The sequence below is a fragment of the Nelumbo lutea genome, chromosome 1 (genome assembly GCF_056320005.1).
Source record: "Nelumbo lutea isolate HS-2025 chromosome 1, American lotus-T2T, whole genome shotgun sequence".
Lineage (NCBI taxonomy): Eukaryota > Viridiplantae > Streptophyta > Magnoliopsida > Proteales > Nelumbonaceae > Nelumbo > Nelumbo lutea.
Window position 1 is genome coordinate 208,039,956 of NC_142684.1, and position 19,882 is coordinate 208,059,837.

Below are 19,882 nucleotides of genomic sequence, written 5' to 3' on the forward strand. Positions count from 1 at the left end.
AAGTGATCCTGTCACTCACTCACTCACTCTCGTTAGATCCAAGAGCAGCGGCTAGAGATGGGAGATTTGCAACTTGATTAGCTATTTAATGGGGTTTCTCTGGCAACGTTGCAAATTTGATTTGCAACTTGATCTGTATTAAGGCTACGTTTTGAAACAATGCAAATATGTAAAATGCAAAAGGGTTCATATAAATTGTAAAGTTGGAATAATTTTTCACTGACAAATTTAACTTCTTATCAAACAGAATTTTAACTGTAATGGATGCAAACATGAATTCCAATAAAGATTATGTTTTTTTTTTTCAAAAGTCCACTTGAATACACATTTACTTCTTTTTAATTGATGTACATTTACATCTTATTATCAATATAAATATGCATTGATCTGTCATTTGTCAATACATAAATATAATGTTCTAAATACAGGTAAAACTGAACCAGAGTGCAAATTTACCCTGAACTGAGATTTATATTCCATTTGCATCGTTTCCAAACGCAGCCTAAGCCGAAGTCAACAGCGACACCCATTGTAAATATAAATGTATTGTTAGAGACAACATCTCTACTTACCAGAGAAGAGGGAGACGGAGGTAGAGGAGTGGAGAAAGAGAGGATGGAGGCGGAGAGGGTGAGGTAGAGGGTTATGTATTTATGTTAAGTGTTCTGATTTTCAAACCCTAAGGCCTAAACTAGAAATGGGGTAACCCATGCTTACCCATGACCCACCTTAAACCACCCTGACCCAACCCCTTTTCACTTGACCCTAATGGGTTATTTGATCCCTCTTGGCCTACTACTCAAGTGGGTGGGTTGAATGGATCAGATGGATTAGGGTCAAAATTGCCGGTCCTACACACTCATTATTTCCATACTTTGGCCAATTGTAGCTTGAAACTACTCTACCAATGAATGACTTGGTTTAAGGTCTCCATAACTAACCACGTGGCCTAGTTTTTTTTTTCTTTTTTTTTTTCACATTAAGTTTAATTAAACGCAATGTTTTAAAATCCAGAAAATTTTGTCTCCTTTCGACCTAGGAACTGAAAACAAAATTTAAAAATTTCCAACAAAATGTTTTGTTTTCTATATTTCAAGTTATCTTATTTATATTTTAAAAAAATTGGATTAAATGTATATAAAAACTCCCAAAATTTTAGGGAAGACTTGGAAATTTTGTACACTATCTTTTAGAAATATGGAATAAAAAATTGGTTATGTTTTACAAAGGTAATCATATTTATTTATTTATATGAATATTAAAAATAAAACATTTCCATGTTTTTTTCATATTTCTGTTAATGAACTATCTCAAATTGTATGAAAAAAAATTAATAATTTCCATAGCTCTGAATATATCAGGATTTAATACAAATAATTATGCGTCTATTTACTAATAACAAATTGGCTTGACCTATTCAACTGGTAAAGTTTGGTAAATCCAATGTGAATTCACATCTACGCCCCGTCCCACAACACATTTCTACCGTATATTGAGAATATATCCTGATGATAGTATTAGAATCGGTGATTTCATCATCGGGAAATGGTAGGAATGTACTGTGGGACGTTGTAGGGCACCCCCTTGTGACGTGCATATCTTAACTCGTCCAATACTGATCCTGTTAAGTGGGCCCGTTTTGTTTTGGACCAGCCAATCTAGCCAGGCCAACAGGCCTAATCTACATGGATTGGGGAAGCTATTAACCTGATTTGGTTCTAAAACAGTTTTCAAAAAAAAAAAAACAACATATGTGGCCATGTGGGCTCTTAGGCCTAGGGGATATTTAGGTCAAAATTTGACTAAGTAGATCTTTTTTGGAATTTAGGGTTACAGATCAGAGGAGGTCTATTTATTGAAGTGGGTGTCTTGGGTTATGGGCAGGACACTGGACCTAGAGGCTAAAGTCAGCAGGTGCAGCCGTGTAGGCCCTGCTAACCCGTTTTGTTGCATATCTATAAAATCAGGGCCATCATCAGATACTCCTCTAAATAAAGAACACGTGGCAAGTAATAGGGCCCCAGACCATTTGAGGGGTCCTTCTGGTCCATACTCAAGCCAATGTGATGCTTATTAAAAGATGGGTCCACTTGATAAACAAATCAGGTGGAAAGGAAAGTTCCTCAGTTGGCTTATTTGGGGTTTTAATGCATCTAAAAAGTAGAGGGCACTGTCACAAAGTGTGGTGGTTTTTGAAGTCAATATGATGATTCAGTACATGATTTGGATTGATTAGATGTAGTCAGTTGGCATCGAAGCTTTTTAATGAGATGGGCCCACAGATATAATCCTCTAATTAACGATCTTAGTTGCCATCAAAGTAAGTAGCTGCATGTTTCAAGTAAGATTAACAATTATTAAATGTATAATTAGACAAAACAAACACTAATTATGATGTGATTCTTTTCTAGTGCCTAGGCTAGGCTTAGGAGGCACATGGAAAGCTATGCCCTATATTTCTTGCCAGTTGCCACACCCAGTGAGAACATCGACCGTGGGTCATCAAAATGTTTTAGGGCTCGTTTGGGAGGACTTAGTTTCATAAATAGGCTGCTTTAGAGAAAGCTACCGGAAGAGGCTTGTTTGGACTTTGGAGAGCCAGTTAAATGCCTGTACCTCATACATAATCATATGGTTTTTTTGACAACCCTTAACGAAAACCCACGCTACCAAATCATCTTTGTCTTCACAGAACTGTTCTCAAAAACTCAACAGTTCTTTTGATTTGCTATGCTTATGAAAGATCTATTTAGAAAGACCTACCAAGTTACCAAATGCCACCTAAATTTGGTCCTTTGCTAAAATCCACTGTGTAAAAATTGTAAGCAAGGTGGGCTTTAGAGAGAGAGAGAGGACTTGGGTCCTCATGTGTTTCAGGTATTGGGTCCCCCTATCTCAGAACCCATACTCTCCATATATTGTTTCCTTGGTCATGATTCTGTCAAGATTCTTGAACTTTATAACATTTAAGTCTTTGCAAGTGACAAACAATCAGTCGCCAATCAAATAGCTTGGTTCGTTATCCTAATTTGAACCAGGATGACTTGATTTGGGTTCAAGTTGGATCAACCATGTTTATAGTCTTTTATAAGTTGATGGTCTTTGATGTAGTGGTGGATTACCAGTTCTGCAACGTAGAGGATAGCTGTGAAGAGGAGGATCCCGATTGCAAAAAAACTCCAGTGTGCGAAGAGATTCTAGCGCATGGCAGGAACTACGACGAGGCCTTAACATATGACGAGACTCTAGCGCTTGATGCGATGAAGACCAGGAGTAGACGTGATGTGAGTGTTGAGCAAGGAAATAGGACCCATCACATGTAGACATATTCATGAGCCGAGTCGGGTTTTGTTTGTGTGCCAATAGAAAACATTCACTCATTCAGGCATTCAGGCCCAAGCCCGAGCCCGGCCTGACTATCTGGCCTAGGTCTTGAGCCTGAGCTCGAGAGGGTGATTCCAATAAGGGAATTCTGATGATCAAGTCAGTACTATTGCACTAAGCTGATGAGGTGAATGAGAGCTAATTGGCAGGAAATCAGAGTAGAGAAAGTGCTTAAATAAGTGAGCATACCATTTGAGGGTGAAGGGTCACCCTTAGAGACTTTGAAACTCGGCTGAGGCGTGTTTGACACGTTTGAAAGTGATAGGCCTTATCCGTCTGTTGCTTGTGAAGTATGCTTGCATGGCGTTGTGGTGGCTCTAATATAGTTCTTCGTAAAGTAGAAGAAATTGAGTTTATTGTTGCTAGGTGGCCATCGTGCCTGAATACGTTTCGGGGCCGCTAAGTGGTGATGTGCTACATAGGCGGCGTGACACCTCAGGTCGTGTTTTGCCCAGGTTGGAGAGGTAGGCCGATGTTTGGAGCAATCAATGGACGTGCATCGTAAAGGTCTTGATCTGTCAAAGAGCATTCAAGCAAGGTCGTGCCACATGTGAAGCTAAAGTATTGTAAGATGGTTTTGGTCACCATGTGGCAGCGCATAATTGGAGGGTCATTTTACCCCTTATCAAGTGTTATTGCTGCTCGCTACATTTTTGTGAGCCTTCCTCCATTAGAGAGTACTAGAAAAATAAGTCTTCCACGAGATGTTTAGGCTGTATTTGGAAGCGATGCAAATAAGTGTGAATGCAAATTTGTAGAGTGTAAAACGGTTCATATAAATTGCAAAGTTGGATTAGTTTTTCATTGACAAATTTACCTTCTTACCAAACAGACTTTTAGTATAATGGATGCAAACATGAATTCTAATAAAACATATGTTTTTATTTTTTAATCAAAAGCCCACTTGAATGCAAATTTACTTTTTTTTTATTGATATATTTTTACATCTTATTATCAATATAAATATGCATTGATCTGTCATTTGTCAATGCATAAATGTAATGTTGTCAAACACAGGCAAAAGTGAACTAGATTGCAAATTTACCTTGAACTGGGATTTACACTCCATTTGCATCATTTCCAAGCGCAGCCTTAGTGAACTAAAATTTTAAAGTCATTGCATTTAAAAAATTTGCCACCTAAACAATGCTATCATAAACAAACCATACTTTTCCCTATTGATGCTCATCTAGAATTTCATGTGAAGAGGGAGGTTTATTACAAAAAGACCATCTTGACATTTTTATAATTGGGGATGCTACAACAACACCCCTTTGATATGGCACATTGAGAAGTAAAAAAAGCAATTAGGGATGGCAATTTTCCCCATCCCCGATGGGGACCCGACTTCATTGGCCTGATGGGGTCGGGGATGGGGATTGAGGTCCCTAGCTCGCCCCAACCCCAAATATATATATATAGAAAAATATATTAAAAAAATTATTTATAATTTAAAATTTTTATTTATTTTAAGTAAAACTATTTTTCAAATAAATACCATTATCTAAAAAAAGTTTGGGGATTCAGGTCCCCACGGGGAACCCATTCCCATCGGGGATCGGGGATGGAGGACAAATTTTATCCCCAACGGGTATCGGGGATGGGGGTGGGGGTTAATTTCATAGTCGGGGTCAGGGATGGGGAATATGATTCCTGCCTCATTGCAATTCCTAAAAGCAATATGCTTTTAGGGTGTGTTTGTTGTAAAATCATTAGCTATTTGAAGGAAAAGGCCTGGGATGTTTGGGAGCTTCCTCTACATGACATATTATACCACTTAGTGTTAATGTGTTCAAAACAAAACAACTGCTGCATCAGCAAAATCATATTATTTTTGCTAATGTGGCATTTTTTATTTTGAAAAGCAAAATCATATATATTGGTAAAAATCCATTTAACTAGTTAGAGAAAAAAAATCAGTAATAGAAGTATTCAATTTAAATATCATTACGGTTAACCAAAATGAAATTTCATTAATTATTGGGTCCCTTAATTATTTTGACTACCACATCAGCAAAATCATATTGCTTTTTTTGCTGATGTGGCAGTTTTTCTTTTTTTTTTTTAATTTTGAAAAACAAAATCATACATGATACATATTGGCAAACACCCCCCTAAAGTAGTTAGTCAAAGCTTAATTGCAAAAAAAAATATAAAAAATCAATAATAGAAATATTCAATTTAAATGCCATAGTGGTTAACCAAAATGAAATTTTATTAATTATTTTGACCATAAAAAACATAGCAATAAAACTTAAGAATATTTGCACATAAAAAAATAAGGGTAAAATACAAAAAACTCCCCTAAAGTTTCTGACAATCATAAAAACCTCATCTATAGTTTCATTTTAACAAATATCTCCTCTGAACTTTTGAGACCTTCCTTCCGTTACCTTTCCAGATGGAAAACGTTAGACTAATGCACCAGCTTCTTGAAATACCCATTCTACCATTTTATAAATTATTTTACGCATAAAATTACTGAAATAACCATATTTTAACTCGACAAAAACATTAAAAGATGACTGTTAAAGGAGGTTTTTGTCAAATTAAAACAGAGTTATTTAAGTATTTTTACATGCATCAATCTAACGTTTTCTGTCTGAGAAGGTGGCAGAAGGGAGGTTTTTGTCAAGTTTCTCAAGAGTTCAGGGGAGGTATTTGTTAAAATGAAACTATAGGAGAGGTTTTTATGATTGTCAGAAATTTCAGGGAAAGTTTTTGTGTTTTACCCAAAAAATAAATATCATTAAAATAATTAAATCAATGAAACTCCAAATATTTTGAAGTCTCTATTAAAAATATTCTAACATAAATTGAATCATTTGAAATTTTAACCAAAATGAAGATGGCAAAATATTCAACTTTACATTTCAATATAACTCATAAAAACTGAAACAATCTGAAAATATGAGAAGTCTAAAACCATGTTCTCATGTCTCAAATATTATAAGAAATATTGGTTGGCATTTGGGTGGTTACAAACTCTGTCTCCTAATCCATTAATTCAGTTTCTGCCTGAGTACAACAGTCATGTGCTCCCACGCGCAGATGTATACATAATCATGTGAAGGGCCTTGCCTTAAATATTGGGTAGCCCTGGCACAAATAGGAGTATGTTAGTAGTTACTTTCTTTGAGACAACTTGTTAAAATCCTTCTTAATCTCTCAAGTACACACAAGACATAGCTTTGATCAGAAAACTATAAAATAAATAACTACTTCTGAAGAATAGTATCCATGTTTTTTATAACTATTAAATAATTATTCATCTTGTACTTGATTAAATTTGCCCAATTGAATTGAGTTTTGGTGTCAAAAATCTAGTAAAAATTTCGACATTTTGTGTTGTATATGTAGTGATCCAATGTACTATGTTTGGATTTTGGATGCCCAAAGTAGTATAAACTTTATACTATTTACAGGTAATAGTTAATACAATTTCAAAAGATCAAGTGGACAGTTGATGGAGCCTCTGAGAACTGTCTCCATTCACAATATACATGAAAGACCAAAAATCCTGCCTTCATCACTTCCATTGCCTTGGAGATGGATATGGGGAAATTAATCTGTGTAATTAATTGTAATAAGTTGGGTCAATAAAAATAGATAAAAAAACAAAAATTCAACTACGATGAATTCATTAATATTGATTGCATATTGAATCTAGATTTCAACCAATCATATTAAAGGTTTCCTAATAAAATAATGCTTCATGTTTCACAAAATGTATAATAATCGATCACGTCTTTTGCTGCATGGTACAGCTCATGCATTATAGATTTTTCTAAAAAATTAATAGAAAAAAGAAAGGGATAAACCTATTGCCACTCCCCTAGTTTCCAGTTCTCACTCTATATTTTCATTGAATTTAGCCTTTCAAGTTATGTGGCGTTCGATAAATCTAAAAAGTTAAAAAGATATTATTTGTGTCTGAAATCTGAAAAGCAACATGGATGCTTTTCTACTTTTTAGAGGTTCTGAATGGTTAAGTTTGTTTGTATTGGATCATTCCTTTAGCATTTGAAATTCCCTAATTTTATTATTTTACCCCTAGAATAGACAATTTGGTAATTTTGAGTTCAATTTGCACGAGTTCATAAAATAATTTATTAAATTCAAAATAATATTGAAAAATACGAATAAATAATAATTAATACAAATATTTAATAGTTAAAATGATCAATAAATAATTAATAAAAACTATTAAAATCATTAATAATTAATAAAAATTTTAAACAATTAATAGTTAATACAAATAACAATTTAAAAAAATAAAAATTATTAAATTCAAACTAATATTTAAGTTTATGAATAAATTATTAAAAATAAAAAATAATTTAAAAATACATATAAACTTAAAAAATAAAAAATGAATTATTAAAAAATAAAATAATATTGAAAATACAAATAAATTCCACAAATCCATTAAACAATATTTAATAATTAATAAAAAATGAAGTAATCAATAATTAATATTTTTAAGACTAAAAGAATTGTGGAATCCCATCACCATTGTTCATCAATCCTTTTTTCCCAAATAGAGACAACACAACAAAGTACAACACGTTAAACCCAAATCAAAAAGTCCAAGTACTAGGTGAGGAACACCAACACGTACAACTCCTATGTCTTAAGCGAAATCCCTAATTACAACACTAAGATTCAAGAAGAAGAAGAATTCAGCTCTACCACCTGAATCAACTTAACAAAAACCTAGAAAACATTGAGGGATTTCACTTTGGGAAAAAAAATTTCTCTAGTCCAAATAGAGAAATTTGCATCACTTGAACACAATTTGGTAGTGTAGATTTTGAGAAGCAGCACCAGGTTACTGAATAAATGCGTACGTCTATCTCTTGCAAGTCGAAAGATATTCATGGCTATAGAGATTGAATCAACTAGTTTTGTGCCCTAGATTTCAAAATTGGAATTGAAGGAACGAAAAACATCAGGACCAAGGAAGATTGTGAAACCAGATTGAAGAACTAAAAGTGCAGAATGACAAGAAAACCGGATGCAACAAATGCTTTTCTACTTTATGAAACTTTGGATTGAAAATGCAGTGTGGCAAGTTCCCTTTGTCATTCAAGAGGAAGAACTCGAATGAGATAATTTGGGGTTTAAAACATGGACATACCGTGTCTTTTTGAAATTATTTAGGCTACGTTTGGAAACGATGTAAATAGAGTGTAAATATCAATTTAGGGTAAATTTGCAATCTGGTTCACTTTTGCTTATGTTTGTCGACATTACATTTATGCATTGATAAATGACAGAAAACACATTTTCCAATGCATATTTACATTGATAAGATGTAAAAGTACATCAAGTAAATTTGCATTCAAGTAAGATTTTGATAAAAAAAGGCATATGTTTTATTGGAATTCGTATTTGCATCCATTACAACTAAAAGCCTATTTGGTAAGAAGGTAAATTTGTTAGTGCAAAATTAACCCAACTTTACAATTTATATGAACCATCTTATACTACATATTTACATTCACACTTATTTGCATCATTTCCAAACACAGTCTCATGGGCATTTTGGACTTTGCACCAGGTCTGAAACATGTCCAAACATGTTAAGTGTTGGACTACAGCCTTAGAATTTAAGATATGAGAATATATTTCAGATTCAAACACAAAAATAGGTGATATCTAAAAAATAACATTTTTAGACTTCAAAGTCTGAAAAATATTATCAAATGCCATCTTAGTGAAAGGGGAGTGGTAATAGCAAATAGGGTTATTATAAAATTATAATAAAAAAGATAACGTGAGAAGGAGTAGAAGAAGAAGCTCTGTGATTGGGATAAGCATTTGATTAAGGTATCATGGGAACCTAGGTAGGAAGTAGTTAAGGTATCATGGGAACCTAGGTAGGAAGTAGGGGACCCTGGAAAACACTGCACAAGCTTCTAATTTATTAGAACTGAATCATGTTACTGCAATTATGATGGGTGTAGATGGGGTGAGGGCGTACGATAGCACATTGATTTTATAAAAAAACGGGTAATAGAAAATGTGGTTTACTTCACTAAAAAAATAAGGGATTGTTGATATTATATTGTTTGGATTTTAAGCTTTAAGTTGTTAATTAATGCTTTTAATTAATGGGCATTCAAGCCATCACTAAACAATTAAAAGCTTAAAACCCTCGTGTTGACAGAGCCCTAATCATGGATTCAAAGAGCATGCCTTGATTGCAAAACACGCAATTTGGACAGTAGAGAGAGATGGTACCAGTGTACCATCGCCACTACAACCAACAAAATCATCATCATCATCATCATCGTGATCATCATATTCTTATAAAAAATAGATGGTGGGCTAGCTGTGGTACTACAATATTATAATACCACAAGTCTACCGGAACATACACGCACGCTTGCTGCCCTAACTTCAGGTAACAATCTGATCTCATGGGTGATCATTCTCTATCCTTTTGTTTAATTCAGGGTGAAAATTACTTAAACAGCCTTTTGCCCATTTAGTGGAAACACTTCCCTTGAAGGGGCACTTCAATTGCAAGTTTCAAGTTTCGACCGCTGGATTGGTGTCATCGAACGGGGATATGGATGTTATATAGATTCAATCTGACGATATACAATGAGCCTCCCTGCGTAAGGAACAAATTTGTTAGAATACAAAAAACAGAATGATCCTTGGTTAAGACTAAAAGAGTACATACATGCAGCCAAACAATAACTTTATTTGAACATTATCTTTAGTGTCTGCTTGGCGCCATGCATTATTCCATGGATTCTCAACTACTCAAACTCAAATAAGGGCCCACAGATATCCGACAGCCCAACTCCATAGCCCATAAAGTCTTTGTGTGCAGAACAGCAGAAGCAAGTCATTTACCAATACCACGATGGTCACCATCTCTCTCTCTCTCTCTCTCTCCATTACTGGTTTGATTAACCATTGAAGATGTTGATCTGAATAACTGAATTTGCTTTTGTTATAAAGAATTAAGGGTCCGTTTGATTCGCAGTTGGAATTGCAATCGGAACCAAAATCCTACAAAATCGAAATTGGAGTGCTCCATTCTCATAATCTGTTTGGTTCAGACAAAAATGGGAATATGAATTTAAATCAATAAGAATAGGAATTCATTCTCAAGGGAGGGAAGAAATGACTATTCCCTCAAATAGGAGAATGCCATTCCAGTAGGAATGGGAATGAGATTCCGATTCCATCCAATTATATAGTTGGAATCGGAATAGCCCATTCCTATTCCGATTCCAGACCCCTATTCCCACAAACCAAATAGGCCTAAGATGTTTTGAGATTCCTCATGAGGTGCTTATCAATGGAAGTAGTGTTGCCGATGGATTGGGTTTGGTTTAGGTCAGGCCATAAATAGACCTGACCTAGTAAATGTGTAGAACCAGTTCCAAACCGGACAATATTGGACCAATAGTTGTGGTCCGATAAGACCCGATTTTAATTATTTTGATAAATAAAGACCCCTATATATAATTTTTAATAAACTTACCTATTTGTTAAATTGATGCATTGGACGTATAATATAATAACATTACGATTAGATTGTGAGAAAAAAAAATATCATGGTAAAAGAGAAAGTATAAATTGTATAGTAACACAGACCCAAACCCTATATTAACTGGGTTGGTTCAATTTGGGTCTTTTGGGAGAGATATGATTAGCTGAACGCAATAGCTATGAAATCAATAATAATACACCATGCCAGTCATAAAATACATGAGGTTCACAACTATATTTGTCAGTGTGGGGTTTATACATTTTGTCACAGCCATGATTTTCAAAATCGGATCGGATCGGACAGTGAGATCAGAAAACTAGGAATCGGTCAGGTCCATTTTACCTTAAAACCATTATTTCTCCTAAGACTATTGATTTGGTCAGTAAACCATTGACTTGGGAGATCGAATTATTCAAACTGTTCAATGGTTTAGCTAATTTTTATTTTTTAATTATTTTACTTTTATCAGAACAGTCCATTTGTTTGATTTGAATCAGGAATCAGACTCCTGATCCATTCATTATATGAGTCGGTTTTAAAAACCTTGGTTACAGTCAAACATTATCATTCATTCCACAGCGTACTATACACAGTTAAAACGTTCAACTAATCCAAATTCTTTTCGCACTGTCCGGCCATTGACAGCTTTATTAATTGTTTTTCAATTTCTTTTTATATACGCAGTAAAGAACTGTAGTGGGCGGCAATAGGAATATTAGAATAAGAGGAAGAGGAAATATACGAAGAAGAAAAACCAAAGATTATTAATATTTTACCTGTTTGATCAAGCGTAAAATATGTCTGAGACTCTGTAAGTTAGTTTTAGGAATCCAACGAGTTAATAAGGATCAGGTCAAGGTAAAATATTAATTGTTTGACCATTCTCTGTATATTTTGAGGGCCTGTGGATTCATCCGAAGTGTGAAGTGTTTGAATTTGGGAGTGATTTAGGGGTTATATTAATAAAAAAATAACGCTTATTGCCCAACTTTAGGGTCTGAGACTGTAAGGCTTTTTTGTTTATTAACCCTCGAGTAGGGGGATTTTGAAGTTGCTCTTCTTCTTTCCATTTACATCCGAAGGAATAGGAAAAGTGTGAAATTTTCTTTCCAACTCAGTTGATTGACCTGATTTTGTCTTCTGTTTGCTGTCTTCGTCACTTTCTCTTTTGTTTTCTTTAGTCGGGAAGAATGAAAGACATGCTTTGGGCTGATGATCAAAGTTCAACATGAGTGAAATTTGAGAAGAGTGGTCCAACCCCGTTTTACTTGGCTCTATTTTTTTAATTTTATTTTTTTTTTTGTTTTTTTATGAAGTGATGGGGTGTTTTTGAAATTATAAACAACCATGGGATTATGTCTTTAAGGCTGCGCTTGTAAACGTTGCAAATAAGTGTGAATGTAAATATTAGAATGTAAAATGGTTCATACAAAGCTGAGTTAGTTTTGCACCGATGAATTTATCTTCATACCAAATAGACTTTTAGGCTGTGTTTGGAAAAGATGTAAATTTACCTTGAATGCAAGTTTTGCATTGACAAATTTACCTTCTTACCAAACAGACTTCTAGCTGTAATAGATGCAAACATGAATTTCAATAAAGCATATACTTTTCTTTTTTATCAAAAACCCACTTGAATGCAAATTTTGCACTGACAAATTTACCTTCTTACCAAACAGACTTCTAGCTATAATAGATGCAAACTTGATTTTCAATAAAGCATATACTTTTTTTTTTCTTTTATCAAAAACCCACTTGAATGCAAGTTTACTTCTTTTTTATAGATGTAGTTTTATATCTTATTATCAATGTAAATATGCAATTGATCTGTCATTTGTCAATGCATAAATGTGATGTTGCCAAACATAGGCAAAAGTGAACCAAAATGCAAATTTACCTTGAACTGGGAATTACACTATTTGCATCGTTTCCAAACGCAACCTTAGCTGTAATGGATGGAAACATGAATTCCAATAAAGCATATGCATTTTTTTATCAAAAGCCACTAATGCAAATTTACTTCTTTTTTATTGATGTACTTTTATATCTTATTATCAATGTAAATATGCATCGGAAAATATGTTTTTTGTCATTTGTCAATGCATAAATGTAATGTTGCCAAACACATATAAAAGTGAACCAGAGTGCAAAATTACCCTGAATCAGGATTTACACTCCATTTGCATTGTTTCCAAACACAGCCTAAACATTTTCCACTTAGTTTAGGTGATAATGGTACGACTTTCAGATGGCGAAATAAGGGTCCGTTTGGCTTGTTGGAATAGGGGTTTGGAATCGAAATTGGAATGGGCTATTCCGTTTCCAACTGTTTGGTTGGGTGGAATTAGAATCCCATTCCCATTCCTATTGGAATGACATTCCCCCATTTGAGGAAATGGCCATTTTCTGAAACCTCTCTTGGGAATGAAATCCCATTCCTTCCTGTTGATTTTAATTCTCATTTCCATTCTTGTTTGAACCAAACAGACTATGGGAATAGACCATTCTGATTCCGATTATGAACCAAATGGACCCTAAATACTTTCTAATGAAAGATGGATTAAGTAAATAAGTTATAAACTATAAGAGATATTTTAGTAAAATAAAAACTATAAGATAAGTTTAAATAAATCCGTTAAATTATAAAATTTAAAGGATCAAAAATTTTAGTTCTATCAAAAATTTTAAATTAAAAAAATGGAGAGAAGGATCCACACTAATCACATTGACAAATGTTGGTCCCAACTGTTGCCTAACTCACTAGACAAATGGTCCCTAGCTAAAGCAAATTAGACGAGACACTTTGCCCTCTCTGAATAGATTGCTTTTCAGATCTCCTTGAATTTTGAGACAATTTAGGGCCAGTCAACTTCAGGATCTTTAATTTTAGCTCTAATGTATTCTTTTCCTTCTCCGAGAAACAAAGTGGGTGCTGTTCTTTGAGTGAGTCAAGATAAGTATTAGTTATAGTTTGAATGGAAGAAAGTATGAAAAGATTTTGTATACAAGCGATGTGACAAGACTTAATCCTATATGGCATTTAGGTTTTATTTAATAAGTAAAAAGAATCCTTGACTTTTCATAGTTTAAATCCTCTACAGTTCTACTTGTAACATATGGCCAAATCACAATACGTTAAGTCAGCTTCCAAATATGGGTCCCACTCTTATGTGAAAGAAGTTGATTTATGGGTTATTGGTTAGGTCACCTAAAATTATATAGAAAGATAGCAAAACAAGCGCCATGAAGAATTGAAAATTGAAAAGTGAGAGCTCGGGTAGATGGTGCAGATGCCCAAACACCCCCCAACATTGCTTTCCAAAGCATATCAGCATCAATTGCGTTGATAATTGGACAAAAGCTACAGTGGTTCTAGCAAAACTCCCATGTCGATATTACTAAGAGGGTTTCTAGAGTTTAAAGTCATAGAAACCCTCCAAGTATATACAGCATTTTAATAGAATGAAAACCTGATATGATATATAATGATACGTTGTGAAATTTTTATCTTATTAAGATATGAAAATCAAAGATATTGGTAATTAACAAAATATTATGATTTTTAAAATTGATTCGGAGATTGAACTAGTCAGGGGTTCGGTTATTAGGTCGAATGGTCTGACCATTCGAATTAAACAGTTGGTCTATTCTAACAAAAAGTAAAAATATTTAAAAAATAAAAACAGTGAAAACCGTTTAAATGATTAACTGCCTGGGTCAGCGGTTTACTAACCAAAATCAATAATTTTTGGATAAAATCCAGTTTTGGGGAAAAACAGAACCGATCACCTGACCCGATTCCTAATTTGTCCGGTCTGACCATCCGGTCCGATCTGGTTTGAAAACCATGTAAATCACAGATTAGTTTAATGTATAGGCAAACGGAAATTAAAACAAAACTAGTCGTCATTGGTCATGAAAAGGGACAACTACACACCATGTGTATAGCAGGGCTAATTGATGAAGGGGATCCATCATCCATGCTCAGGTTCAACGTAGAAGATGCTAAGAATGTGCTTTCAATGTAGAAGAGCTAGAGACAAGAATCAGCGACAATAAGCTTGGAATCCGGGACCCTAGTAGACGTCGCACTCTTTGGAGACTGTTTGTGGTATATAGCTGCTGAATAAATGATCAATCAAGGTCAAGAATTTGATTTGATTCTATACGAGAGATTGGCCGTGCCCATTAAATGACTCAATCCAATCCTTTGAACTTTCAAAAAAGAAAGCTAGGGATTAATCAAACCGTGAACATATTTTTGAAATGGAACCGACTCCAATGGTTTTTTGTATTATGCCGAATTGAATTTGATGAAAGGTTTTTTGGTCGATGATTCAGAGGTAGAAGTGGAAGATTTTTGCTGGATGAAGACTTGAATGTCGAGTTAGGAGTAGATTGGGTGCCAAGCTAGTTTGATTGTTGAGCTGGATAGCTCTTTAGAGAAACCTACAAAGAATCAATGTTAGAGGACCCAGGGTGGCTAACCCAGTGAGGTCATTTCGATGATTAAGTTAGTACTCTCGTAGTAGATCGCGAGCTAAAAAATCATAAAGTACGAGAACTAAAATGTACTTACTCACCTCTCTTGTGTCATTAGGGTTGGTGCCTTTATATAGGCATTGTTTGGTTTGGGCCTCATGCACTGCATCTAAGATTTCCAAGAGGTCGTGCCTAACCGGTCCGAGATCCTCGGAGGTAACCGCTATGCACGTTGACCATTCTCTGAAACATTTGATACATAGGCCAACTTCTGAGAAACTTGGGAGCATCGGGATATGCATGCCGAATTTGTCGGTGAGCACATCTCGTAGGTCATCGCCTGGTCCCCATTCAGGTTGGCAAGCCCTTGATGGATGTCGCTCCTCTAATTGAGGTCACTTCGGCTGGTGACGAGGTGCTACAGGCTAACCTTGGACGAGGTGCTGCAAGCCAACCTAAGTTGTGGTCGAAGTTGCTAGGTCGGTATAAAGGCAAGTCGCCAGGTCAGGGTAAAGACGAATCGCGATCTAGGACCCCAAATCATCACTTTGGTGGTGTTTAAGTGTCATCTAGCTATTCTGAGATGCCATGTGTCACAATGTCATTGGAGGGCCAAATCTGCCTTCATCAGAATTGATTGGTTAATTGATGATTAATCAAGTCATTTCTTTGGTTCTTCACCTTTCATATTTATAATATATATTACAAATAAATATATAGTTGTTGGGGGGGGGGGGGAGTCTATTGCTCCATAATCTTCTTCAGGCAAGCTAGTTGTACAATGGGTTGGGGGTAGAGGTGTCAATTGGATTGGACTTGGTTCAACTTAGTCCAGTCCAATGCGATCAAGTCCACTTACGAATGGACTGGACCCAATTTAATCCAAATCCAATACAAACTAAATCCAATCTAAACTGAATGAAATATAAAAAATTATATAAAAAACAGAACATATAAATAATTATAAAAATATATTTAAATGAAGAAAATATGAAAATGACAAAAATATATCCTTTTGGTATTGAAAAAACATTTTTGTAAAAGCAATTTTATGAAAGTACTTCGTAAAAGTGCTTTTGTAAAAGTACTTTTATATAAGTGCTTTTGTAAAAATACTTTTGTACAAGTGCTTTTATAAAAGTACTTTCATAAAAATATTTTCATAAAAATGCTTTTAAAGAAGTGCTTTTGTAACAGTGCTTTTATAAAAGTACTTACATAAAAGTGTTTTCATAAATGCATTTTTATAAAAAAGTACTTCCATAAAAGTGATTTCATAAAAGTGCTTTTGTAAAAGTATTTTTATAAAACTATTTCTGTAAAAGTGCTTTCATAAGAGTACTTTTGTAAAAGTATTTTCATAAAATTATTTTTATAAAAGTGCTTTTGTTAAAGAAATTTCATAAAAGTGATTTTATGCTGGCTTCAGTTATGATTGATTTCAATTTGGATAAGGATTTATCATTATGATTAAATTATTGGAAATTTGGTTTAGATCCAATTTATACAAATAAGAATATGACCCAATTTATTTTAAATTGGCCCAATCGGATAGACCATTCAAATACGATTCGATAAAGTTTGGATTGGATTGCATCCAATCGACACCCCTAACTGGGGGTAGGCTATCCCCGTGGGCGCATATTAGTCATATCCCCTCTTAAAATTGCCTCATAGAGTTATAGTAATTATTCTTTTCTATGTAACCTTAGGATTCACGTCCCCTGACGCACTGTTAATTGCTCGTAGCCCTAGCATACTGAGTAGAAGGGAGAAAAAGCATCTCTCTCACTCGTGTATAATTATGAAGTTATAAGGTTGATGGCACGTGCGGAGCAAAACTAAGCTCGTGTAAAACTTAAAGCGAATAAACAAACGCTATCGACCAGAGTCCCAACCCTTAAATGGCGAAATGAATTGAAGGCTGCGCAGCATTTAAACTCATATTCTCTCTCTCTCTCTCTCTCTCCCTGCAATTGAAACTGAAGCTTTGAAGCATCATAGCTCCATCCTCTTCTCTTTCACACTGGATCTTCGCGGTCGAGGCAATTAGTTTCTGCTTCTCGAGCTTAAATGTCTCGTCGGCTCGATATCTTCATTTTCGCTCCTCTCCCATCGCCACCGCCTCCACCTCCGCCATTGCAGGATAATGTAGCAAGAACGGGAGAAGCAACCTTCGATCAAGCTCGCAGTCATGGAGGCGATTCTTCATCCAGTAACGTGAAACCTAGCTTTGAAATCCTGTCTCTCATCCTTGCCGTTGTCATCTTGGCTTCCTTTTCTCTCCATCTCCTGCTCCGCTGCCTTAAGCGATCCTCTTCTTCCGACGATGCTGTCCTCGCGTCCGCCGAGCCGCATCCGGTTTCTCGCGTCTTCAACCGCCAAGTGTCGCCGGCTAATCAGTCGCTGATCGAGTCACTCCCTCTCTTCTCCTTCGATTCGGTCTCTGGACTCCGCAGCTCTTCCTTTTCGCCCGAGTGCGCCGTTTGTCTGTCGAAATTCGAGCCGCACGACCTGCTCCGCCGTTTGCCTCTCTGTTTGCACGCATTCCACTCTGATTGCATTGATACGTGGCTCGCCTCACATCAGACCTGCCCCCTGTGCCGATCTGCAATCCACGTGTCCGAATCAGAACTTGCTGCCAAGCTGTCGTCTTTGTCCGCCCGCGGCGATAGTTTCCGGATTGAGATTGGAAGCGTCAGCCGCGACAGAACGCCGACGGATCACAACGCCTCCCGGCGGTCGTACTCGATGGGAGAGTTCAACTATGTGGTGGAGCAGGAGTGTGAGGTTGTGGTGCCACAGACGCACAGGCGGGGAGCTTCGGAATGCATTTCAAACGTGAAGGAGAAAGATAGCGGAGGTGGAGGCAGAGAGCCTCCTGTGAATACGCCTTCTCTTGAGCTTGCGCTTGCACATGCTCCTGCTTCTGCGCCTGCTCCTGCGCCTTTGTTTACGCCTGCACCACCGGGATCTGAATTGGCAGCAGAAGTAGCAGGCGGGAGAGCTTGGTTGAAGGATTACGTGGATAGGTTGGCTTCTTCGGCCTCGTCTTCATTCTCCTCGCGCACTCTCTCATTGGGACATTCCGGCAGGTTTTTTAGCGGAAGCAGCAGCCGCCGGAGCGAAGGCTTCGGGGGAAGTAGTCGACGAAGTGACGATGGTGCCGCTGGTTTTGGCGGCGGGAATTGGGATTTGGAGGGAAACCGGGTGGGCGAAGAGATCAGTAGCTTTTTCCGGTGGTTATCGGGGGTATGATTCGTAATTTCCTATCAACATTGGAGCAACTTCAATTCGAGGTCAAAATGACGGAAATAGCCTCTTCTCGAATGGTTTTATTATCCTGTACAGAGGTTAATTAGGAAGCGAAGGACAGTGATGGCACAGAAAAGCGAAAACGCCCTCAATGGTCTGGGAGACTTGGATTGGATCATTGGAATTGGAATCCTACTTTCATGGGCATAATCGCCATAACAACTTAAGAGGTGAGCATTTCAATGATTTTACTGAAATGCCCCTATAGGACAGAATTGTATTCTTAAACTTGTAAAAATTAGCTTGCGAGTTGCGACAATCAAACGGTTTGCATTAAAAGTTGGGAGGATTAGGTCAATAAAAGGAGCGAGTGAGATCATCATTCATCAAACATTAATTGGAGTGATTTGAGTGGAGTAGAGAGAGCGACCAAACCAAACTCACTTTTGCTAGGTCCAGAGAGAGAGAGAGAGAGAGAGAGAGAGAGAGACTGTTTAATGAATTATATGGATCACAGAGGAAGGGGTATGTATTAAATGGGCCCCCATTTATGAGAAGTCACAGATAACTGGTTTCATTACGTGACCTCTCATGGGAGATAGGCGGCTTTATCAATTTATCATATTCATGTGTGTGATTTTCTAGCTTGTGAGTTGTTTAAATGTGTAGTATATGTGTTAGAAACAGGACCCTCTACGTGGTGGTCCAAATGGGAGGTCCCTAACAATTTGTCTGGATCGAAGTTTCCCAAATGAATGATCAATTGCTTGTTCCTTTTAAATTTATTTTTTCTTTGGCCAAACTTAGAAAGTAGAAACTGTATATGTTTATTGATATCAACTCTGTAAGTGTATCATATGTCGTATTTCTGTACATTTAGTCTGTCTCTATGTCGCCTTGTAGTCGTCCCTACCAAGCCAAGTCTTCACTCTTCGCTAAGGAACTTTCAGGTGAACAGTAAGGAAATTGAGGCTGTCGTCAATCTATCAGCTTCAATGGGGGTGGGGGAGGTTTCTTGGTAGTTGGTCAAGAAATTCCGGGATAGAACCCTGGTATGGATGCTATCAAAAGGTCAGCTTTGAGGGGGGTCGAGGAATTAAAATACGTATTTATTTGATTTGATCTGTGGGAAAGTTCCAAGCAAGGGTCCTCTAGTCACTATCAACCTACTAATCTGTGTAATTTTGTGTATAAATTGATTGCTAGTTTGGGTCAATAGCATTAGGTCCTTGTCCTTCCCTTGCA

The 19,882-nt window shown here is 36.3% G+C and overlaps 1 pseudogene across 1 annotated transcript; it reads left to right on the plus strand.

Moving 5' to 3' along the window:
* Positions 1 to 17,154: 17,154 nt before the first annotated feature.
* Positions 17,155 to 19,418, plus strand: LOC148880661 (E3 ubiquitin-protein ligase ATL4 pseudogene; annotated as a pseudogene). The gene has a single exon (XR_016104626.1). The product of XR_016104626.1 is annotated as an E3 ubiquitin-protein ligase ATL4 pseudogene (transcript).
* The last annotated feature ends 464 nt before the right edge of the window (positions 19,419 to 19,882 follow it).